The sequence below is a fragment of the Periplaneta americana genome, chromosome 4 (genome assembly GCF_040183065.1).
Source record: "Periplaneta americana isolate PAMFEO1 chromosome 4, P.americana_PAMFEO1_priV1, whole genome shotgun sequence".
Lineage (NCBI taxonomy): Eukaryota > Metazoa > Arthropoda > Insecta > Blattodea > Blattidae > Periplaneta > Periplaneta americana.
The window spans coordinates 149,938,607-149,965,431 of record NC_091120.1 but is presented as its reverse complement, the minus strand read 5'-3'; the positions used below and the strand labels follow the sequence as shown (position 1 = coordinate 149,965,431).

Genomic DNA, 26,825 nt, shown 5'->3' with positions numbered 1-26,825 from the left:
AATGAGTTTTCACCTCTTTCCTTTTTTGAATTCTAGCCAGTTGAACACGAATATCTAAAAATGGATTCAATATCCATCTGTGATTGTCGCAATTCTTTTGAGTTTCTATCAGATACTACTCTAAAACAACAGTTTAAAATCTTATTTTGGGTGTTATCCACTGGTTTTGAGAAAAATTATAGTTTTTTTTGCAAGAATTTCTCGAATGGAGTCAAGAACCAATAGAGTGGTTGGAGGAGGGTGAGTTGCAAACAGAAGTCTCGCCAAAGAGTGGGTCGCACCTTCAGAAAGTTTAGGAACCACTGCCCTAGACATTGGTTTTATCATTTCAAAGGAAACAAGTCGGTCTGACCAACATTTAAGAAAGCCTTATTATTCTAATTGGAAATATAATTTAATTTTTATTACAGCAACATCATTTATAATGATATTTTGTTAATTATTTATATTTTTTTCTTTGTTACACTAACATAAGAAACCGGAAGACTTTATTCTGCAGAATTTGGTTACGTTTTGTAAACAAATATAATTGTCACAAATTTGTCTTAATTCATTTAATACATTTACAAAATACTCAAACTCACTTCTTCCAGTTTGTACATCCCTTACAAAACGATCACAACACTATTTAATATACATCTTGATTACACAACTTTTAACACTATATACCTTCGGAATATGTATTATATGTATTTTTCGTGTTAAGTTTTACCGTACCTGATTAACATGTTTCAGCCTGTTATGGGACATCTTCAGAACTGGTTGGTGGTGGTCTTGCTCCTTTTATTTGTTTTTCCTGTGGGGGTGTGCTGTTGTAGTGTAATGTGGAGTCAAAGATTAGCATTTATTATTTAATACATTTCCGCAGTTGGATCTAGAAGTGGATTGAAGTCCGTTTTCACTTGCTCAGATCGTGACATCCCTGAGTTAGATAAATAGTCAGGAACATTGCAGGAAAAGCAGCAACTCGTTGGCCGTTGAAACTCGGCATCGCCGAAGTTCGTACCTACCATTCATACTGAGATACCCTTGGGGCTGTGCACATACATGATCCGTTGGGCTATATGGTGATTTCTAGGCAGGACAAGGACACATCTCTTAAAAGATTAGATTACAAACATTTTTACAAGAAAATAAAGCAGATAAATGTCATTATTTAAACTAAAAATAGGTCAGACTTTACATTAAAAACATAAATAAACATTATATCACATGTTCCTTTACAATTATTTTAGGAAATTACATTCATATAACTTACAAGGCTGTTTTTGGGCTGCAACGGTATGTTAGTTTAACTATCATTTCTTAAGCAGAAGACATTTAACTGTTTCTGTATCAGTATCGTTATAGTTTGCTTTTGAGATCACCTGAAGTTTATTCTGTAAAAATGTCAACTAATAATGCTAAAAAAAAGTATAATATGATTTAATCACCTCTTGCGACCCATTTTTAAATTTGTAACACTTCTGTAACCAAGCTAAATATAAAATGACTACACACAACTCAAACTACATTTCTTTGATAATCTCAATTTAGCATAAGAGTCAATGTTATAACTGATTACTGTCAAAATTACAAACAGTGCAATTCGAGTTTTATAGGACTCCATGTATATGTCCCAAAAAATTTGAATGGTGCATCATATTTGTAACAAAACAAAACATTTCCATTTATTAATTTTCAAAACACTAGAACTAACAAACTAGGATACATCTTAACTTCCATAATTCAATTGTAAACATGTCAGATAAGCATTATCCATCACACATTATATTAAACAGTCCCTCCATAACACCAATATACTTATTAATTCTTTTAACAGTCCTGTTTTTAAGGGGTTAACTACAGCATACAGCAGTAAAATTTTGGAAATGTTGAACATTTCTTTCCTCCATTACTGTATCTTGTACAATAATGAAAATTAGAATGTGTAAAACACTGTCCTTCTGCTATATGAAAAAAAATATTTTTACAATTTAAACAAATTATTTGCGGTTTTTTTTTTTTTTTTTTTTTTTTCAAAATTCAGTTCACTGTGCAGTGATGAAGCATTTCCCACATAATTCGAAAATTATCCAACATTCTGCGATGAACTTTTTTCAGTGTATTTATGCATGTTATGTCTACAGTATGATGCAAGATCACTTCTCTACCTTTGATAGATTGTCTGATAAAAAATAAATTCATTTAAAAAAATGGTCAAATATCAGTATTTTCTTCTAATACAAAATAAAAAAGATATAATTTATTAAGAAATGTAGTTGAAAGAGCATGATATTGTAAACATGAGTTTCAGCACTAAAATAAAAGAGAGAGAACATGAAAAAGTTAACAAGTTTATGAGTTATGAGGGAAACGCTTCATTACTGTACTGTAAACTGCCACCATTTTGAATTTTGAAAAAAAAAATATATATATATAAACATTTTTTTAAATCGTAAAAATATTATCTCATATAGCAGAAGGACACTGTTTTACACATACAATTTTCATTATTATATAAGATACAGTATTGGAGGAAAAATATGTTGATTATTTCCAAAAATTTTACTGCTGTAAGCTGTAGCTAACGCTTAATATACTGCATTTTAAAATAACTAAAAACTGTGTCCTACTCACTACGTTCTTCTACTGTCCTTTCTTTTCCAGTTCTCTTAGTCAACTATTCTCTTTATCATATTTTCCTTCATTTCAGCGTTCCACTTGTAATTCAATCCTTCTACTCTATCAGTAACCAATATTAATTTTCTCAATGCCGATTCCTATCATATATAACTAGACATTATAAACTGAAAACACCTTAGTCATTCAAAAAAATTAAACATCCTGCATAGCATTTGTTGAATAACTGAATATTCAAATAAAAAAGTGCAATCTATAAGCTCATAATGTATAGTTTCTGTTACGTTTCCACCTATATTATGCCAGCAGTAGGCTATTTTCTTTTAAATTATATTGTTCATTTTCACAAAGACTACTAATTCAGGGTTCAGTATTGATGATTTAATTGTTGTGATCTTCATTTATCAGTTATGTTACTGTAGCCTTGAGCTTTCGGTTGGAAAAGTGGTATTTGGATACTGTAGGAGACAATCTTCTATATCATTTTATGAGAGATGTTTGTTTTAAAACGGTAAAGATATTCGTATATAGTTACATTACAAAGTAATACTAATGACCTTAAGGACACTGGAAAGTGTTCCGCATGGTTTTATGTTAACATTTAATAATTTCAAAATTAACTACACTGGGAAGTGTTCTACATGGTTTTATGTTAACATTTAATCATTTCAAAATTAACTACACTGGGAAGTGTTCTGCTTGGTTTTATGTTACTTACTTACAAATGGCTTTTAAGGAACCCGAAGGTTCATTGCCGCCCTCACATAAGCCCGCCATCGGTCCCTATCCTGTGCAAGATTAATCCAGTCTCTATCATCATATCCCACCTCCCTCAAATCCATTTTAATATTATCCTCCCATCTACGTCTCGGCCTCCCTAAAGGTCTTATTCCCACCGGTCTCCCAACTAACACTCTATATGCATTTCTGGATTCGCCCATACATGCCACATGCCCTGCCCATCTCAAACGTCTGGATTTAATGTTCCTAATTATGTCAGGTGAAGAATACAATGCGTGCAGTTCTGCGTTGTGTAACTTTCTCCATTCTCCTGTAACTTCATCCCGCTTAGCCCCAAATATTTTCCTAAGAACCTTATTCTCAAACACCCTTAACCTATGTTCCTCTCTCAGAATGAGAGTCCAAGTTTCACAACCATACAGAACAGCCGGTAATATAACTGTTTTATAAATTCTAACTTTCAGATTTTTGGACAGCAGACTGGATGATAAGAGCTTCTCAGCCGAATAATAACACGCATTTCCCATATTTATTCTGCGTTTAATTTCCTCCCGAGTGTCATTTATATTTGTTACTGTTGCTCCAAGATATTTGATTTTTTCCACCTCTTCGAAGGATAAATCTCCAATTTGTATATTTCCATTTCGTACAATATTCTGGTTTTATGTTAACATTTAATAATTTCAAAATTAACTACAGTATCTCCAATACATTTTGAGCTAGAATGATGAATACTTTACCACTTATTCACCAACATTTTCTTATTAAATGTGTCTGAAGTCAAAATGTAGTGTAATTACCAAAGCTCTAACTGCTAAGTAATGCAAAATTATAGTAAAAGATGTCAATTCACATAGGTACCTCCCAATCATAACATGTTTAAATGTTTATTCTGTTTTTCTAAAACTTGTCATTGGAATTCAAAGGTTTCATAAGTCATTCATTTAATGTCATTTTTTCAAAGTTATATGATCTGATTTAATGATTTTTTTGTGTACCGATATTTCTTTCAACTAAATCAAGTTCAGCTAAAAATTTCTGAAACTCCCGTTAACTCCTTTACACAATGAACCTGCAGAAAAGAAAATCAGCCTTTTATGTGAAAGAGTTTCTGAGAAAAAATGCCTGAAATTAAAAAAAAAAAATCACAATTTACTAGGAAAGACAAATACGTAACAAAAACATAACAATGAATGTGCCCAGTCAGAGCACCACGATTAAAAGCTCATTATCAAACATTTAAATTTCCGAAAACAAGGAAACAGAGTAATACATATCTGTTAAGCAAATGTTTAAAGGAAAAAACGAAAATTCGATTTTCTTGCCATACATATATTTCCCAGTGCCCTTAATGCATCAATTTTGGTTCCACTAGCGAGAGAATATTCCGATGAACTCATGCACAAAAATCTTATACACGAAATATGTTTGTATGAAATATGCAGTTACAAATAATTTGTGTTGTAACTGCATATTTTTTTAATTAACAGTCTCCTGAATTCAAATCAGTGTGTAAGATTTTTCCATTAATTTATGTAATCACCTCCAACATCGTACCTTAAATCGTTTGCAGAATGATTTTTGGAATTGGTAGCTCAAGATGATTTCTCTGCATTCTCTTTGCGTTGTCCATTGTGCTTCTTCTTTCGCAAGTTGACTGGTTCCTTGGAAAGCTCTGAAGCGGGGAATCCAAACAAGTCCCTTATTACGTTAATTTCGCTCGATGGCCCTTTACGTCTGGGACGGAATGGTGCACAAGTGTTTCCTTCTATCTCTCTTCTACGAGGCACAGAAGAAATGAATGAAGGAATCCTGATATTACGAAAGTTAATATTGACTTCTGGTCTTGGGTTCGAATGATGACGGAGAGCATCAGGATTATAGGGATAGATCCCTATTGACTCGAACCAAGACTTCTCATTCGAGTTTGAAACTGATATTCTCCAGGCCTCCCTAAGGATGGCACATGCATCAACCATGCAAAATGTCTCACTTATCTGTTTCAAGTAACTCCTGCGAACCTTTTTCATGTGGTTGAAACTTTTTCTGAGAATGCTGAAGCAGCTGCCTAAAGGCCTGTGTCGTCTCGTAATGAGAGTTGGAAGAAACTGTATATTGACTTCTGGTTCTTTCAAGGGAAAAAATGTGTCCCGATGTAACTTTCTTCCATCCAAGATTAACAAAGTTTTCCCATCAGGTATATTTTTTGTGAAATCATTCAGAAACCATTTTGAGAACAACTGAGGATGAAAATTTGCTGAGAATTTATTGCCGAATACATGCCATCCCGCTTCGAATTCGTGTCGAAATTCTCTCTCTATATTGACTCCCTTCAACACAAGTACTGGAGGAAGAAATTCACCCAATGCATTGCAACAAGCAATGATTCTCATAGAATCACATTCTTCATGTGACGTAAAATGTGTCTGAGTTGTTTCATCTATGTATGACTTACATTTTTGGGGTGTATTTATACAAATGAAATAGTGGTTCAAAGTGAAGATGTTCTTTGGACTGGTACATACATTCCATTCTAATTCAGCATAGAAGAGCTTTAGAACTCTCTGTGTAAATCTTAGAGCTGCAGAATAATTTTGTCCCTTTCTTCTGAGTTTTATATCTTGATTTTGATTAAGAAAATATCTAAACCACTTGGGACTTCCTACATACAGTTCGATTTCTTCCTTCGCTTCCTTGTCATATACCAGACATTCATTTTCATCTTTTAAGAGACTTTTGAGAAATCTAGGGAATAGTCTGTTTAAGGCCTGACTGTCAGGAATAAAGCCAGCTGTTGTGACCAAATGGAGAAGACTTTGAAATGCATCTGCGTTATCATTCCATATGGAAATTTTACCTATTCTTTTCCTCGCCCTAACAAAAGGTCTACTTCCAATGAGGCTCGGTAAAGTTTTTGAGTTCTCATAACTTGCATCTACTTTTCCTGATAGCAAAGCCGCATTGAGAAGTCTAACGTCGAGACTATCAAACTTATTTTTGACATCTGTTCTCTTGAGGTCTGGTCTTCGGAAGCATTTCCTTCTCCTCCTCTTTCTCCTCTTTTTCATTGCTACTCGAAATTGCTTTCGGAAGCGTTTCCTTTTCTTCCTCTTCTTCTTTTTCACTACTACTACTACTGGTTTCTTAACAGCTTTGAATGCAGTAGGGTTAATAGCTTTGAATGCAGTACGCTTAACAGCTTTGAACGCAGTAGGCTTAACATCTTTGGATGCAGTAGGCTTAACATCTTTGGATGCAGTAGGCTTAACATCTTTGGATGCAGTAGGCTTAACAGTTTTGAACGCTGTAGGCTTAACATCTTTGGATGCAGTAGGCTTAACATCTTTGAATGCAGTAGGCTTAACATCTTTGAATGCAGTAGGCTTAACATCTTTGAATGCAGTAGGCTTAACATCTTTGAGTGCAGTAAGGTTAACAGCTTTGAACGCAATAGGCGTAACATCTTTGAACGCAGGAGGCTTAAGAACTCTCAACGCAGTAGGACTGAGGGTAGTAGTATATTTTTTTACGCTTGCTCCTTTGTATTCTCTCTTTTTGACCTTTTTCTTATTCATCTTGTGTTAATTTGCTTCAAATCAATCCTCGTTTCACCGTGTATTTCCCGCAGACCTGAAATAAATAAATAAAAATATAAATCTAGAAAATAATAGGTATCTAGAAGATAAGTTTTATCCAAATAATTCAAGCTTCGCAGATCAATAATAATTACTAATCATTTAAGAAAGGGAAAACGAAATCCATAAATTTCATGTTGAAGTTTGCCGATAAGCTATTAATATTTGACTATAATTATATGTGTACAAAACCGCCTTTGCTTATCATAAAATAAATAAATTTTCATTAACGTTTTCGATATTTGTGTATCATCTTCCGATGTAAAATGTTAGATTGATATGATGAAAACCTTGCCTATTAAATGGAACTTAATGTGGTAATTTTCGGGTCATACTAGTGTGACTTAACTTAGGTTGATCTATGATATACATGCTATGTTAGGTTAAATCACTGCGAGTCATATGATATGATCTAAAATATAAAATAAAACTGTTTAAGAATTGTAACCACTATTAGTTCGTTGAATAGGGCAGTTTCTGTTGATCTTGAAACTGCCCTATTCAACGAACTTTAAATCGGCAAATACAGCCAACATATGTTCAACGTGATTTTACAAAGTGTTCACATTTCAATGAATAAACTAATAGTGGTGATTGCAGTGATTTAAATCGGCAAATACAGCCAACACATGTTCAAAGTGATTTAAACTCTTAAAGTGTTTATACAAAGTGTTTACTTTTCAATAACTACGCTAATAGTGGTTACAATTCTTAAACAGTTTTATTTTATATTTTAGATCATATCATATGACTCGCAGTGATTTAACCTAACATAGCATGTATATCATAGATCAACCTAAGTTAAGTCCAAGCAATCACACTAGTATGACCCGAAAATTACCACATTAAGTTCCTTCTAATAGGCAAGGTTTTCATCATATCAATCTAACATTTTACATCGGAAGATGATACACAAATATCGAAAACGTTAATGAAAATTTATTTATTTTATGATAAGCAAAGGCGGTTTTGTACACATATAATTATAGTCAAACAGAAATCCATAAAGGTGATTTCCAACCCGTACCTACCATAGGAAATAGAAACAGAATGTGTGGAAGATTGGGAATTCTGAGGGACTCAGAATTTAAAGGAAGATAGGGAATAGACAAGTGCGATGTTATCAAACAATAATCAGTCAGATATGCGTAAAGGAGTGAAAATAAAGACTTGAAATTGATAGAAAAGCGTTTAGGAATATGTATTATATGTCTTTCTCGTGTTAAATTTTACCCTACCTGGTTAACATATTTCGGCCTGCAATTGGCCATCTTCAGAACTGGTTGTTGCTGGCCAATAGCAGGCCGAAACATGTTAACCAGGTAGGGTAAAATTTAACACGAGAAAGACATATAATACATATTCCGAAGTTGTGTAATCAAGATGTATAAAAGCGTTTAGACATTTTTATTGTAATACTGCAAGTGAAAAAGAGAAAAGTGACTAATCTTGCATCGATTTCTTGTCATCGTCGTCATCATCTTAGTTTCTCGTTTTCTCTGCACTATAATCAGAATTACTACGATCTCTTAAGAGTATTAAAATATTATTACAGTTCCAAAATTCTTGGATATGTCTTTTTTTTTTTTTTTTTTTTTTTTGTAATATGTTAGTATTCTGTTCTTTAACTTTTTGTTAAATATTAACTGCTTGTATACTTTGTGACCTAGTAGAGTGTAAGAGAAGGCCCTATGGCCTTAACTCTGCCAGTATAAACAAAGAATAATAATAATAATAATAATAATAATAATAATTATTATTATTATTATTATTATATTACAAATACTTTTGTAATGATGCAACATATGATGCAGAGAAATCTTGTTCCGAAGATTTTGACGTTAGTACGTCTCTTATTAAAATTGCTTTTTAGAAAACTAAAATATGTAGTGTTCATAAATTACCCTTTATGTTATTCTTTATTCCCAACATTTAGTTTTAATTATTATAAGACTTAATAGACAATGACAATTGAATTTCAAACATTTATACTTAGAATAAGTCTAAATAATAATTTGATAACATTATAGTAAAAGAAGACGATACTAAGGGACATGATAGTGGCAGCTATGAGCAGTATGAGATGAAGATAAATGCAAACAAGATGACCATTGTTATCGGAAGAAAACTAAGGGAAGTAAGCTTGCTATTCGAAATGAGGCAGTGGAACAAACGAACAACTTCAAATATTTGGAGTGTAATATGCTGTAAGTAGAACATGAGCTGATGCCAGAAGTCAAAAAGACAGCAGTGGCAAAGGAAGCTTTTAAAAGAAAAGAAAACATCTTCTGCAGATCTCTGGAAAGAGTGGGAGAGAAATATGGACATTACGAAGTGAAGAGAAACGGCTAGAAGTATTTGAAATGTGGATATGCAAAAGAATGGAGAAAGTGAATGGACAGATAGAATAAGAAATAAGCTGCTCTGGAAAAAGTGGGTAAAGAAATAACAAGGTTCAAATGATCAGGAGGAGAAGAAGAAATTGGTTGGGTTACTAACAAGAAACTGCGTAATGAAGTATGCACTGGAAAGAATGGTGAACGGAAGAAAATTCATACCTGAATAAGATATCAGATGATAGATATCATTTAGATACATGGATCGTATGCTGAGATTAAGAGGAAGGAGGAGAATTGGAGAATGCTGGGTTTGTAGTGAAAGACTTGTCCTTGGGCAAAACACTATGAATGAACATCTCGAACATTGGTATATCAGGTTAAATCGAAGCAGGCCAATCCAAACTACTGTCGGTGACTCAGGAGAAGACGAAAGCGGACTGAGGAGGAAGGGATGTGAACAGATAACGTACGACAACACGTGCAATATTTGTACTGCAGTAAGCGGAAACATTAGGTCTCCTTCTGTTCAACTCAGCTTTAATTTCCATACGCATTGTTACTCATGTTTCCTGCACGAGTAATAACCTGGCTACTGGGATGCTTATCTGAGCGATGTTTATAATAATCAGCAGCAATAGTCAAGAAGGTCACATTCTTTCCGCTCGTCTTCTCCTGAGTAACGGACAGTACATTATCCTGAAGTGTTTTACATTCCTCCTGAGACACTCTGTACATTAAATCTATTAGATATAAAACATTACATGTTTGTATTTAGTATTAATATTTATTAATTTAACCTTGTATAAATAAAGCCATCAGCCGCCTCTTCCTTTGTATCAGATGATTATAACTACAATAACAAGAATGCAATTAAAATTAAATTTACAATTGCAATAGAATTACAGCAGTAAAACATTACTCGATTAATAAAGACTGCACAATTTATTATAGAAATTAAGAACAAAGGAAGAATTAGTTACCGCAGTACAAATCAAACGTCGACTAATTATATAGGAATAAAACTACCAGAGATTTAAGTATTTTATACTAGAATAAGAGAACTATTTACAGGAAGTCATATCTGAAGTGTCTCAATTACTGACCAAGTGCCTTTTAAGTTTACGTTTGAATTAGGGGTGCTGTGTGAGATCGTTTTGCCGTCACTGCTCCGAACTGTGACAGCTCCTGAAAAATCGCTGTGACAGACAATAACGATTTTGTCACTGTAATTTTTGTGTTGATGATTTTTGGCGTTTGTAGAGCCCCTTCTCCTGTCCAGATCGTCTAGAAATCAATATCACTGTCATTTACTGTACGTGTCTCTGAACAAACCACGAGGAATACCCAATCTAATCAAGAGCCGACAGATGTTTGATTGGCCCCATGCAGAAAGGGATATAGCGTACACAAAGTTTTTTTTCGTTTTCTGAAAGCTAGGTCTAATTGACTGAAGCCCTTTCTGCGTGAGGCGATTCGTTTATGTTTATCACTCTTCTGCGAATTGAATTTTTTTTAATATACAGAGTGATTCAAAAGTCCTACAGCATAGACAAACTCCGTTATTAGTGTAGATAGCGATGATATGTAAGTAAGATGTCTTATATAAAAAATAGTGATTGCCATGGCTTACTTACTTACTTACTTACTTACTTACAAATTGTTTTTGAGGAACCCGTAGGCTCATTGTCGTCCTCACATAAGCCCGCCATCGGTCCCTATCCTGTACAAGATTAATCCACTCTCTATCATCATATCCCATCTCCCTCAAATCCATTTTAATATTATCCTCCCATCTATGTCTCGGCCTCCCCAAAGGTTTTTTTCCCTCCGGTCTCCCAACTAACACTCTATATGCATTTCTGGATTCGCCCATACGTGCTACATGCCCTGTCCATCTCAAACGTCTGAATTTAATGTTCCTAATTATGTCAGGTGAAGAATACAATACATTGTGTAACTTTCTCCATTCTCCTGTAACTTCATCTCTCTTAGCCCCAAATATTTTCCTAAGAAACTTATTCTCAAACACCCTTAATCTCTATTCCTCTCTCAAAGTGAGAGTCCAAGTTCCACAACCATAGAGAGCAACTGGTAATATAACTGTTTTATAATTTCTAACTTTCAGATTTTTTCAAATATAAATGACACTCGGGAGGAAATTAAACGCAGAATAAATATGGGAAATGCCTGCTATTATTCGGTTTTTGTCATCTAGTCTGCTGTCAAAAAATCTGAAAGTTTTTTTTTATTATCCAATTTAACAAACCCTATTTCACCCTGAGGTATATTAGGGTTATAGTTGACATCAAAATACATATTTTATAAACAGTAACCAAAATAAAGTGATAATATAAAATAGTGGTCACAGTTACAATTCACATGAATTATGTAGAAGTATGCACATTAGTGAAAGAATGGCTCCTGTTAAGGTTAATGAGATGTTTGAGGAATAATCAACGCAAAAGACATACCAGAATGTCTAACCGTTTCAGAGTAAATACATGACTTTAAAAAGATAATCAATATTAGAATGATAAAACATAGTTTGGCTTTCACTTGCAAATTAATACTTAATTGATGAACAATGAAACAGTTAAGGGTAATAAAGAGATATTACAAGTAATGATTTACGGTTACAAGTTATATACATGATTCAGGAACAATTACAATAATTAAAATAGTAACACAAGCGATGGCTTACAACTAACGAATAACGAAATTCTTGAAAGGCAATATATAATAGTAGGCGCAATAAAAAAGATTTAAAAACAAATGTAAAAAGTAAAGGAATATTAGAAAAAAATGACTTAAATTACAAATTAAACACATTCTTTTTAAAGCAATAGGTAACAACAAAGAGATACTAATAACAATATTCTGACTGTAAAATCTGAAAGTTAGAATTTATAAAACAGTTATATTACCGGTTGTTCTGTATGGTTGTGAAACTTGGAGTCTCGCTTTGAGAGAAGAACTGAGATTAAGGGTGTTTGAGAATAAGGTTCTTAGGAAAATATTTGGGGCTCAGAGGGATGAAGTTACAGGAGAATGGAGAAAGTTACACAACGCAGAACTGCACGCATTGTATTCTTCACCTGACATAATTAGGAACATTAAATCCAGACGTATGAGATGAGAAGGGCATGTAGCACGTATGGGCGAATCCAGAAATGCTTATAGAGTGTTAGTTGGGAGGGCGGAGGGAAAAAGACCTTCGGGGAGACCGAGAAGTAGATAGGAGAATAATATTGAAATGGATTTGAGGTATTTGGGATATGATGGTAGGAACTGGATTAATCTTGCTCAGGATAGGGACCGATGGCGAGCTTATGTGAGGGCGGCAATGAGCCTCCGGATTCCTTAAAAACCATAAGTAAGTAAGTAAGTAGCTTATTGTTTCAAATCTAACATTAAATTTATGTTACTTATATCGCTAAAGAACGATAACAGAACATAAATGATAACTTGAATATTATTATATCGCTAACAAACGATAAAAAAATAGAATGATAACTTAAATATTATTTATAACGCTAAAGAACGATAACATAATATAAAGACAACTTGAATATTATTTATATCGCTAAAGAACGGTAACAAAATAAAATGATATTTTGAATATTATTTATAACGCTAAAGAAACATAACAGAGTATAAGTGATAACTTAAATATTATTTATATCACTAAAGAACGACAACAGAATATAGATAATAATTTGAATATTATGTATATCAGTAAAGAACGATAAGAGAATATAAATGATAACTTGAATATTATTTATATCGCTAAAGAACGGTAACAAAATAAAATGATGTTTTGAATATTATTTATAACGCTAGAGAAACATAACAGAGTATAAGTGATAACTTAAATATTATTCATATCACTAAATAACGATAACAGAATATAAATTATATCTGGAATATTATTTATATCGCTAAATAACGGTAACAAAATAAAACGATAACTTGAATATTATTTATAACGCTAGAGAAACATAACAGAGTATAAGTGATAACTTAAATATTATTCATACCACTAAATAACGATAACAGAATATAAATGATAATTTGAATATTATTTATATCAGTAAAGAAAGATAACAGAATATAAATTATAATTTGAATATTATTTATATCGCTAACGAACGATAACAAAATAAAATGATAAATTAAATATTATTTATGTCGCTAAAGAACGATAAAACATTTAAATGATAACTTCAACATAGCTCGAACTCACAACCTTCGAATCATTATGCGAACACAGTACTGCTGGTCTATGAGACACAGATGTGAATGACTTGCTTAAACGTCTTAGTTGCGAAACTCCTTCTACAAGCAACTGCATCATGTAACATCACCGTTATCAGAAGTGGACTTAGAAAATATTCGCTGTTCACGAGTGCGGCCACTTCTTTTTTGACAGCTGTACATCTATTATCAGGCAGTACATCTCACTTGACGATATGTGTCAGAGGAAGAATAATTGTTTGTATGCTTCAGTAGTCTGATTAGTAAAGTCTATGTAGCTAGTCGGCGATGTATGCAGTGGAGGATGAAAGAAAGTGGCCACCATAACCCATTATCTCCTGGGCTAGTTGTGTCATAAGTAGTGCCTTCTTGGTATCACTTGAGGGGTTCAGACCTGTCTTCGGACAGTTTATTAAACAACAACAACAAACATGGTGATTTCTCGAAGCTGCGACTTTGGAACTGTAGTCACAGTCGGAACCTGTCACACCGACAAAATCACAGATCTTCAATTCACATCCCCACCACTAGCTTGAATTGAGTTTTATTTCGACTAGCGAATTCCAGAGTATTGGCAGGGCTATTGTGAGAGGTTGATGTCTGTAGTATTTAAGTATAGTGTTGTTGTTGTATAGTCAACTGTACGAAGACAGGTCTCAATCTCACAAGTGATAACAACAAGGCACCACTTATGAGGCAACTAGGCCAAGAGATATTGGGGTAGTTCCTTTCCCCTCTCCATTGCATACATCGCCGATTAGCTACATAATAGCTAGTCTAGTGCATAATAGTATACAACATGTTGGAGAAAAATCGACCTAAAATTTTGTGAGGTAATAGAGGAGGTCCAGACAAGTGATTTTTAACAAATCTATGTTTTAAAAAGTCACTATTAATCGCTGTATGGAGGGGGTGCAGAGAAAATGCCCTCTTTTGCGACCTCGGAGCACCGTCATGGTGTGTGTCAGGACCAATTGCGTCAGTGTGACTTGAGATATGGAAGCGAGCAGCACCTCGTTCTGTAGCTGAAAGAGAAGGCTATCAGTGGATAAAAATACATTTGTCTATGAGTTAAATTGCAAGAGTTGCGAGATCCAGATTGTGAATGTAGTAATGAAAATTCCAAACATGTCCAAACAAATACATTAAAGGAGATATGTTACAGCTATATGACCGCTTTATAAGTTTATTAAAGTTCTCAGTCAGACATTTTTCTAAGAATGCTTCTCCATCTTCAGTGATAAATTACATGATAAGCTATTTTCGAAGAACAATGGCAACTTTTTAGAAATTGGAAAATATTATCTGGTGATGACAGAACACATCAGAAGGATCCAGTCAAAAGACATTCATAAACATTATTTGGATAAGACTGTACAAAATGAGGGCTGGCCGTCCACTGGAACCGAACTCGGCCGACTAACAACTCGTCCGTCTACGGTCGAACACGGCCGACTGATCCGACATCAAGAGAAGGCATTGGCGCGCGTCCATTACATTCGCCCTATTCGGCTAATTGCAGTCGAAGACGGCCGTCTGACGGTTCGATCCCATTGAGATGGGATTTTCTGGTCTCAATCGGACGAACAGAGCAACACGTGGTGACTGTTTCCATAAATTTCGCCATGGACGCCGAAAAACTAATCAGTTGTTTGCAAAAACATCTTCTCTTGTATTTTTTTTCAGTAAACAAGTGAAATAAAATTTTTAAAGCTTAAATTATTATTTATGTACTACTTACCCTGCCAAACGTTCCTCAGGTGGTACAACTTCTCTGAAATTTGACCATTTTGAGATTGATGGACGAATTACATTTAAAATGTATTGAAATGTATCAACACTCATCCGATAATCGAAAAACTTAGCACTATCATCTAGAAGTTTATTGTATACGTGTAGATGATGAAACTTACCCAGGCGACACCTTTCTCTAAGTATCGGATATAGCCTATATTTTCGTCGTTTCCCCCTCCGTCTCCTCATAAGGTGGGAATTGTCCAATAATAGTAACATGTCCTCCACATTCATTCATTCTAATAATAATAATAATAATAATAATAATAATAATAATAATAATAATAATAATAATAATAATAACAATAATAATAATAATAATAAGCATAAGGAAATTGTACCAGAACAATAGAAGGAGTCCATAATTGTACCTGTTTTTAAGAAGGGGTCAAGACTAATTGTGGTAAATTTCGAGGAATATCACTTTTGTTGACGTCGTACAAAATTTTGTCCAATATTCTTTTGAGAAGACTAACTCTATATGTAGATGAAATTATTGGGGATCATTAGTGCGATTTTAGGCGTAATAGACCGACTATTGATCAGATTTTTTGTATTCGACAGATATTGGAGAAACAATGGGAGTATAAGGGTACAGTACATCAGTTATTCATAGATTTCAAAGAGAGAACTTTATATAACATTCTTATTTAATTTGGTATTCCCAAGAAACTAGTTCGATTAATTTAAATGTGTCTCAGTGAAACTTATAGCAGAGTCTGTATAGGCCAGCTTCTATCGGATGCTTTTCGAATTCACTGCAGGCTAAAGCAAGGAGATGCACTATCACCTTTACTTTTTAACTTCTCTTTAGAATATGACATAAGAAAAGTTCAGGATAACAGAGAGGGTATGGAATTGAACGGGTTACATCATCTTCTTGTCTAAGCGGATGACGTGAATATGTTAGGAGAAAATCCACAAACGATTAGGGAAAACACGGAAATTTTACTTGAAGCAAGTAAAGCGATAGATTTGGAAGTAAATCCCGAAAAGACAAAGTATATGATTATGTCTCGTGACCAGAATATTGTACGAAATGGAAATATAAAATTTGGAGATTTATCCTTCGAAGAGGTGGAAAAATTCAAATATCTTGGAGCAACAGTAACAAATTTAAATGACACTCGAGAGGAAATTAAACGCAAAATAAAAATCGGAAATGCCTGTTATTATTAGGTCGAAAAGCTTTTGTCATCTATTCAGTGGACTGGTCAGTGTATTCAAGGATACATTCCAGAAACGCAAAGTGCGAGTGTCTTGCCTTCGATGCAGTCAGTGGGCAACAAGACTGACAACTGTGATTGGCAGATTGCTTACGTGACGTGTTGGGTGTTACCGTTCTCAGCTACACTGGCAACAAGTGCTCACTGACTGACTTTTTACTCAAGGACACGCGCCACAAACGCTGGCACTGGTTGTAGTGACGATATTTACACAGGTCCAACGAAATTTTCGAAACCAGGAACCACAATTAAATTTAATAGTTTTAATAATTACACAAGATTTTTATTTGAAATGTATAGAGAATATTTTACGAATTAAGTACTTATGTTTTGATTTTTAAGTAAAGTAAATATTGTCGGACTAGCTGATTTTAATTGATTTTAGCTATTCATATTATTGTCATCTCAATGAATAATTAATTTTAGTCATTAATAATGATAACCTAATCATTTCAATTAGTAATTTTTTGTAATGAATAATTGAGGACAATGGATAATTAATGATTGACCTAATTCGTAATTAACTTTAATTAATAGTTCAATTCATCTTTCATTGGTTCTTACGTAGTTGCTGGCAGACAAACTGACACGACTAGACGCATTAACGCTTTTCGTAAACTCTCAAAGGTGAGCATCATAATAATACCAAATAAGGGTTCTAAATAAGAGATATTATGTCTTAATAGGACCCCTAGGTATCTTTTATTAGGGAACGGAGTAAATAAAAATTAAATAGCTACCCAAGGCCATATGTTATTATATTTCTTATTAGCAATCTACCTAATTATATGCAAAATTTTGCTTGCAATTTTACAAAATTAATAATAAATTTGTTGTAGCTTATATTACCTGCTGTTCTCTTCCTCGGCAAAACCCAGTAAAAAGTTCAAAATGTGAAAAATTACTTTTCTTGCTCTCAGCTTCGTTGCTTACTTTCAGCTGAGGTTAGGCAAAGAACACGATGCCTTAGAAGCACAAACATTGATTTACCATAGTTGTCCAGAGATGGCAAATTATACCGGAGAAGTTAACAAGGTATCTCTTATTAGGGGCCTGTCTCTTATTTGGGTACTTTACCTTATATATATTCACAAGAAATATAAAAATTACTTATAAGTGTGTATGAAAATGTAAGGCCAATTGTTAAGGAAGTGACAGAGGGCCAGATTTTGAGAAAAAAAAATATTAATAGCATTTTTTCGAATGCATTCCTGTTTTTCAGATGCACGAAGACAAACGTTCCTTTGATTACAATTATACTCCGTGAACCAACTCATTGTTTTATTTTGCTAAGTATGCACTATTGTAATGAATTTACTGTAATATATTCCACATTTTGTTTCTCCAACTTGTAGTTATTAGGGATAGTCCAGTTTCTTGGCTAGTGCAATCTCAAGACTTGACACCACTGGACTTCTAACTATGAAATTTCATGAACGAATTTATCTATAGTTCTGAGATGTGCAAATCTGACTTTCAGGTACAAGCTCCCTGTGAAACAGGCTTGAATAATTTCAAGGGAAAAATTGTTCCGGGCCGGGTATCGATCCCGGGACCCTTCGCTTAGCGCACGAATGCTCTACCGATTGAGCTACCCCAGGAACCATACAAAATTCTTTCATTTATACGCACACAACTCAAATGGGCTGACAAGACGCCAGAAACCCAACTGTGAGTGCACACAATTCTGTGTGACTTAAATTGTGGCTTTCTGTGAACGTACCTAAAGTAACGAATATATGAATTATTCAGTTCTGAGATAGCAAGTACTCTAGAGAAGATTTCGTAGCAAAGAGTCACACAGGCGGAGATATGACAGCAGGGACTACGAACTTGCAACAGGAGATTACAATGCTCGCTGAATTGTGTGCACATGAGAGATAACAATTTGAATTCCTGCTGCGATAAACTTTAATGAAATACCGGAATAGGTTATTCTTATTCAAATACTTGCCATTATTAATAGCGAAATAAAATACCGAATGGATCTACAGAGTATGGCATTCATAGAAAAGTTTATCATCGTGCAACTCGAAAGCGGGGACGAATTCGGAAAAATTGTATGAAATATTTTGAAGCATATCAGAACATTTATCACCTCCATAACGATAGACCTTACTTATTGATATATTGATAGATACACTCTGTATAGATGTAATAGTTAAAAATATTATATTTATTTCATGTAAGCAAACAATGTTTGAATAAAATAGCTCATTCTTATCTTTTGGAAACATCCTACAGCGTTTGTTGGGAGTCTTGACAAAGATTCTTCTTACTTTTGTCATGTCACTTTTCCTTTCCATAGGTCTTACAACAATATTGTAGCTTTGAGATATTGAAGTAGTAAAAAAAATATACAAAAATGTTTAATACAATACATAACAAGGTAAAGTAATTTGGTTTCCTAAGTAGTGGGTTCAAAATCACAGGTATCGGAGTATGCATAGCCGGTTAGATTAAGTCAGGAACGCTGCAAGAAACGCAGGAATTCACTGGCCGTCCAAACTCGGCATCGACAAAGTTAGTACGCATTACCTTCAAACCATTACCTTTGAGATACCTGGAGAGACCGTGTACAGTAGTGGCATACAAAACCGGACCGACCCTTGTAGCAGATTTCAGAGTCTTGTTCACTCCAGAGCACGATAGACTGGTAACTAAGACTTTCCTGCCTGGGAAGGAAACTTTTTTTCGTTCCTTCTTCAAGTTTATTCCCAATAGTTTTCGATTACAGCGATATTTTACTACTTACTTAATTAACTTATTATTCCCAGAACGTGAATTTTACCGGCAATCGAAAAGTATTGGGAATAAATCTGAATAAGGAAAAAAAAAGTTTCCTTCCCAGGCAGGATTCGAACCACGAAAGTCTTAGTTACCAGTCTATCGTGCTCTGGAGTGAACAAGGCTTTGAAATCAGCTGCAAGGGTCGGTCCAGTTTTTTTGCCACTACTGTACATAAATGATCCGATGAGCAATATGTTGATATCTAGGTAGGACAGGGCACATTTCTTATAAGAATTTATTTAAATATATGCAATATATTACAAACAACCATTTCTTCAAAACAAACTCAAACAAATTTTATTTTTTAAACTAGAAATAAGATAAAATGTTATTATTTAAACTAAAAATAAGACATGTATTTACATTAGAAACTTAAATACACTTTATACCACATGTTCATTTACAATTATTTTAGAAAAGTAATACCATTCATGTAATTTGCAAACCTGTTTTTTTGGGGGGGAGGGCTGCAACAATATGTTCATTATATTATCATTTATTAAGAAGAAGCCATAGCAGTGTCGTTATACTTTTAAGATCACCTTAAGTTTATCCTGTAAAAATGACAACTGTTACTGCTAAAACAACATAAATGAATTAATCACCACTTGCGTCCCATTTCGAAACTTGAAACACTGAAACCAGGCTAAATATAAAATGACTACACATAACTTAAACTTTGTTTCATTGATAAACTCTTTAAAATAGTATTATTTGCTTACAGGTCTTTGTTTAGAATAAAGGCCACTCTGTCGTAACAAATTCCTGTCAAAATTACAAACATTTCTATTCGATTTTTATAAAACTTTATGTAAATGTCCCAAAAAAGTGAATGGTGAATCATATTTGTTACAGAACGATACATTTTCATTCATTAATTTTCAAAACACTAGACCTAACAAACTAGAATCCATCTTAAATTCCATAATCCAATTGTAAACATATCAGATAAGCATTATCCATCACATTATCTACGTTAAACTATCCCTTCATAACATAAATACACTTATTAATTCTTTTAACACTGCTGTTATTAATATACTGCATTTTCAAATAACTTAAAACTGTGTCGTAGTCACTACGTTCTTCTGCTGTTCTTTCTTTTCCAGCTCGCTTAGTCAACAATCCTCGTTATCATATTTTCCTTCATTTCAACATTCCACATGCACTTGAGTCCTTTTACTCTGCCATTCTTCTGAAATATCTTATTATTCTTTGACCTTCAACATTCTCTTATGTTTGTACCATATCAGTATCCTGCATTAATTTTGTCGATGACGTTTCTTATCGTATATAACTAGACATTATAAAGTGAAACATCTTAGCCATTCAAAAGAATTGAACATCCTGCTTAGCATGTGATGAATAACTGAATGTTCAAACAGAATGTATAATCTCTAGGCTCGTGACGTATATTGAATATCTTTCCCAAGGCTGCAAATATTCGTCACATGCAGTAACATCCTACACCAAAGAAAACTTATAATAGTAAAAGCCAGAGTCTTTGATTTTTTAGAGCCTTCGCAATATTTAAGCGAGAAAAAGTCTTAGTAGAGTGAAACGGTGTGAGATGACTATCGGGGGAAGATGCTTATTTCTTTGTAGTTTCACATTCTTCCAACAGAGAATGCCACACGCATGTCTTCATGATCACTGAGACAGTTGAATGTCTGTAGAGTGGAAGCTAACTTATTTTGCCACGTGTTCTTGTTGTGAGAAGAAGAAAAGCAAGAAAAAAAGCTCATTTTTCTGCTATAAAATAATTGCAAAGGTATGTTAAAATTTTAATACATCTTTGAATTCCTAATAACTCTCCAACTTTTGTAATGGATATTGTAGTAAAGGTTCTAAAGTTTGTATTGTTAACAACCAACGACCTTGTTCCGCCTTCTTAGGTTGCGTCACAGCACTAGGCATCTGACCCCGGTATCAGTAAATGTGTTCATTGCATTTGCCATCTTACCCGGCTATCGGGGAAAGATGCCTACAATGCAGGTAAGAAGAAAACCTGTGTCTATAAACAAGGTAATTAATGTTTTCTGTTTTGTACCAAAAGTATAGTTTCAAAATACATTCCAGACTTTGATATTTCAATATGAAATTCAAACTAAATGAACAGTATCTTAAATATTCAATCAAAGAAAAAGTTAGGCATCTTCCCCCGATCCACTCTATTTCATTTCAAGGGTCAATAATTAGGTCTACCTTAATATATGAGAAGAATTATTTTTACCGCTCTTTTGTCTAACATCAGACAATTATTGAAGTATGTTATTCTCAGGATAATCCGTTATACTAGTAGTGAGTCCAGCCTTCTCCTAACTTAGTCCACTGAATTACATATGAGAATTTCAAAAAGTACTACTGATAATAATTAGTCCTATCAATAGTTTGACTACTATGAATACACAGAATTTAGATCAATTTAGTGAGGTAGATCCTAGTAGTGGAATAAAAGTGGGCAAATTTTAGCAGCAAACAAGCGTCCAAAAATATCGTCCTCTTCGCTAAAGATCGTACAACTCCAGGGTTCCTTTAAACAAGAAACGAACTGCATGTTGCATATATTATGCATTACTTAATTTTTGCGCGAAACGTTTTCTGTAGGGTCTCACGAGCACAGGAATCGACTGGGGAGGAGCCTCTGTTAAAATATTTATTTCTACACAGACTACAAGAATAACTGAGCGCGTCCATCATTCCATGCTGCGCCAGTTACAATGCATGATTTTTAGGCTGCTGCATACCAATTTGATAATGTAGGTGAATTGAAGAGTTGGATTCCGAAGTGTTCTAAGTCTTCTTTTTTAAGATTGTAACTTGTTTTTTTTTTTTCAAGTTTTAATTGGACGGAGTTACGCAATAATAGACCAACCGATAATCTGAAAAAAAAAAAATGGAAATTTTCACAAATGTTTATTTAACTAATTTAACTCGGAAGAAATCAAGAACGCGATATCTGAATTTTGCTGCTATTTATAAGCAAAAATTCGTTTATTGCGTAACATTTATTTATTTATTTATTTATTTATTTATTTATTTATTTATTTATTTATTTATTTATTTATTTATTTATTTTGCTTTGAAATATTAATTCAACTGCTGGTCTCTTATGAAAAATCGGTTAACCCTTTTTGGTATTATTTGTGCTACTTTTTGTAATAATATAAATGTTATAATACTTCTTGCATAAAATGCTTTATAAAAAACTAGATTTATTTCAATGGTCAGTATCTCGAAACAGGTTTTTGGCGCTTAGTCTCTTACTACGTAACTCCGTCCAATTCATCCTTTTCAAGCCCATATAACTATGTAAATTTATTTAACAGACTCTCCTAACTCTTATACTAATTCGAAGTTCTTTGTAAAATACCATTATTCTTTAGTTTTAAGGGTAAAAGAATATTACAGATAAAGAATGAACTATTCAGGAGTATCATTTCTTTAATTAGCTAGTATTCTAAATCTAAAAATGTGTTGTGAATTCCATGGTTGCTTCGTACAGTTTTTTTTTTCTTTCGATTTTTAACTTCAAACGTACATTTTCTTACGCATTTATCACAACAATTGTTACAAATCAAGCCACTCTTGTAAATTCTTTAAGACTGCACATTTGGATGCACAATTAAACTGTAAAGAATCAAGTTCCATCAGTATCCATCTATATTAAAACAAACACTTATACAAGCGCTCATTCTACTTCACTTTGGTTATTGCGACCTTTTATTCATGACCTCAGGTTTGATTCCTCCCAGAAACTACAGAGAAGTTATCTTGACTTAGGTTACATCGAATTATGCACACTTCAAGCTCCTTATATTTGTTCGTTCGTTTCCATACTTTTTCTCGCTGTCATAATATCAACACTCGACCACAACACTACAACACGCCAGAAATTCCAGTCCACACATCATTTCTGTAATACTTATCCTTTACTGTTGCTACTTCTCGTCACTGGAACGTTCTCATTTCCATTGACTGATTGTTTCCATTGTATTATGATTATCTCTTTTAATTTTTTTTTACAGTAAAACCTCCCTAAAACGAAACTCGATCGTTCCAGAATTTGTTTTCTTCCGTTTTCACAGGTTTTCGTTTTACAAAAGATTGAATTTCGCGCAAAACTAAGAATAGACTACTGCATTATGCTCACTGTAGGAAGAACACAATGAAGAAATAATTTGATATATAAGTTACTACAGTACATGCAAAGCGAATTTTATTTTCATAATTATTAACTTACGTAATTGCATCCTCTCTCTCTCTCTCTCTCTCTCTCTCTCTGCGCCCTAGTTTCTTGGGCCCCACATTTCTTTTAAAGTGCATTCCCACGACTTTTTTTTTTTTTTTTTGAAGGGAACGTTGTAGGATTTCCTTCGCGTCCTGCATCAATTCAGAGTGTAAATTGCGCCCTGATCCATCGGTTGTGTAACTGAAGTTGTGTGGAAAAGAGATTAACTTCACTTTAGACAAATCAATTCTTGGATGGCAGGTAGCAATGTCTAAGAACGGTATGACCCTACGACCTTGACGTTTCATTGCTCCATTAAAAGAATGAAGTCACTCTTCCATGATAGAACTGGTCGTCTAGGCTTTTTTGTTAAATCACACAATTTTACTTTATTCGCACTGTTAATTGATTAAAACTCAGAATAAATAAACGAAAATGTGAAACTAAATTGACACTACACGGCAATTATTCACAATTTTATTCTACTCGCAAAGTCCTTTATCACTGTAATGGCTTACTAAGAATAAATGAACGAAAATGCAAGAGGGTTGGAAGAAGTAACGGTACAGGAGGTCAGTAACCTGCCCGGGTCCTAGACAGTAAGCACAGAATAGTGACATGGTTAGAGAAGCTTCACCCCCAACGCCTGACAAAGAATAGCGAAAGCCTTCCAGACCATTGCATGTACAGTCACACAAAAAAATATGCCATGCTTCGTAAAATATTATCGCAAAATTAAAAATGATTTGATAGAATTTAGCAACAGTTACGCTTAAAATTATCCGTTTTAGTCAGATTTTTTACCTAAATGGTGCCCAAAAATGATTCCGTTTTCGCGTTAGGCAGTTTTCCGTTTTAAAATATTATTTTACATAGGAAATCATTCCGTTCCTAAATTTATTTTTCGTTTGTGCAGGTTTCCTTTTTATAGAGGGTATGTTTTGGTCAATAACAAAAATAATAATAAAACTTCTAAGTACATTGAGATTGATGATGCCAAATTTGAGACAGTCCAGAGCTGTGTATATCTTGGATCACTAGTTAATAATAACAATGATATCTCAGAGGAAATAAGTAGAAGAATACAAAGCGCCAATAGGTGTTATTATGGGCTGCAAAAACAAGTTAAATCAAGATTGCTATCTCGTGGCACAAAATGTAGACTATATAAGACCCTAATAAAACCAGTGTTGACCTATGCATCAGAGACATGGCCTCTTATTGAAAGGGATAAATTTAGATTGGCCGCATTCGAAAGGAAGATATTGCGAAGGATTTTTAGACCTGTAAGGAATGGTGAAACTTGGAGAATAAGATATAATAATGAATTATACCAGCTTTATGAGTCTTCCGATATAATAACATCCATTAAAATTGCTCGTCTGAGATGGACAGGGCATGTTAAGAGAATGGATGAATGTGAAATACCTAGGAAAGTTATGGAATATGGGATTGCTGGAGGAAGAGGAGTTGGAAGGCCAAAGCTACGATGGGTGGACTGTGTTATGGACGACATTAAGAGGCTTGGAGTGAAGAACTGGTGGACGGTGGCAAAAGATCGAGACCGATGGAGAAGAATTCTTAAGGAAGCCGAGGCCCGATCCGGGCTGTAGCGCTATGGATGATGGTGATGATGATGTTTTAGCAAGGTTTTACTGTTTTAGATTTTTTGGCTCTAATAACTTCCCAGTGCCCTTAATGTATACATTTTCGATACATTAGCGAGAGAATGATTGTTTTCTGATGAAAACATGCACAAAAAACTTGCACAGAAAATAAATATATGCAGTTATATGCAATTCGTTATCTCATGAAACTTACCAGAGCGTCAGGGGAAGCAGAAGATGAGCTGAGAAGCTTCCCTCCCTCGCTACGCTTCCACTCACAGCTAGCTAACTCACTTATCCCCACCATAAGGTTCTTACTGTAAGCTACGGCGCAAGCATGCATTTGGTTTCACGAGGTAACGAATGAGCTGTACAAATGAATTGTCTTATAACTAGTGCTGTTGATCGATCAAAATATTTAATCGAATAATTATTTGAATTTAATCGATAGATTAATCGAGTTTTGATCGAGTTGAAAAGATGTTTTAATATACTGTAATACACAATTATTGTTAAATTTAACTTCTGTTCGGTGATAAGCATAAGTATTAAATTAATTTTGTATATCTGTATATATTGTATCGTTATATTACAAAACAACTACTTTAATTACTTACTAACATATTTATTATGAGCTTATAATTTATTGTGTCAATTTCTCCGGAAATTTTTGAGACAAACATAAATAACAAAAAGTATGAAAACTCACCTAGTTAATACTGCTTCAGCCATGATTTTAAACATGTGAGTGCATTCACATGCTCTGAATAAGTGCCGCTCTATGTTTAGTACCAATGTTTCCTGCATCAATAAACACGAAAAAACATTTTTTTTCTGTCAAGCACTTCTCCAAGATCGTTCAATCTAAATCCAAACGTTTTACCGAGTTTATCTCTCAAATTCTCATATGACATAATGGAGCTTACACTTTTCACAAACCACAGAAAACTGATTTTTTTTTCTTTATCAAACTAAACACACAACCTTCATATACAAACTCAGTACAGAAACTGCAACTGCAAAACTACAGCAGTCGAAACAGAAGACTGGTTCCTATTGTAATCGAATTACCAGATTTTAAAAAGAGAAGAAGGTAGTTACGCTCTCACTTGCACACAGTGTAGACATGGCTATTTTAAAAGAGGTGAGGCGGACGAATTCCTGACAAGTATATATTTCATATGCTTGGAAGATGAGCTGACAACAAGGTGGAAGTTTTCTTGGAAAACCATAAAACTTAATAAGGGTTTCACTTTGTGTTTCAACTTTCAATAGAGGTAGACTAGGCTACTGTCCTCGTATTTCCATCTCTTTCTAATGTGTTTGTGGAAAGATTTTCTCTACTTTACCTGGTTTATAGTTAGAAAATAACAGTACTATTGTGCTTTTAAGTAAGCAATTTCCGGGAGAGAAATATTGTCAGAATGTTTAGTGTGAGCTTGTATTAACACAATAACAATTAATATCAACTACAACCGACTCGATTATTCGATTAAATTTTTTTGATCGATTAATTTTACAACAGAAAGTGATCGATTAATCGATTAAGTCCCACAACACTAGCTTTTACTGCATTTTTTCGACTA

At 33.9% G+C, this 26,825-nt stretch overlaps 1 protein-coding gene and 1 long non-coding RNA gene across 3 annotated transcripts in view; one reads left to right on the top strand and one right to left on the bottom strand.

Moving 5' to 3' along the window:
- Positions 1–539: 539 nt before the first annotated feature.
- LOC138698319 (uncharacterized) overlaps positions 540–26,825 on the bottom strand; it is a 76,075-nt gene continuing 49,789 nt past the window's right edge. For both annotated transcript variants that reach the window (XR_011331830.1, XR_011331829.1), the window contains one exon: positions 540–6,993. This is a non-coding gene — a long non-coding RNA (uncharacterized lncRNA). The remainder of the gene's footprint in view (positions 6,994–26,825) is intronic.
- The window catches only part of LOC138698318 (E3 ubiquitin-protein ligase Siah1-like), a 538,667-nt gene continuing 532,769 nt past the window's right edge, over positions 20,928–26,825 (top strand). Inside the window, exon 1 of the mRNA XM_069824143.1 lies at positions 20,928–21,172. The gene's annotated coding sequence lies outside the window, so the exon portion shown is untranslated. The remainder of the gene's footprint in view (positions 21,173–26,825) is intronic.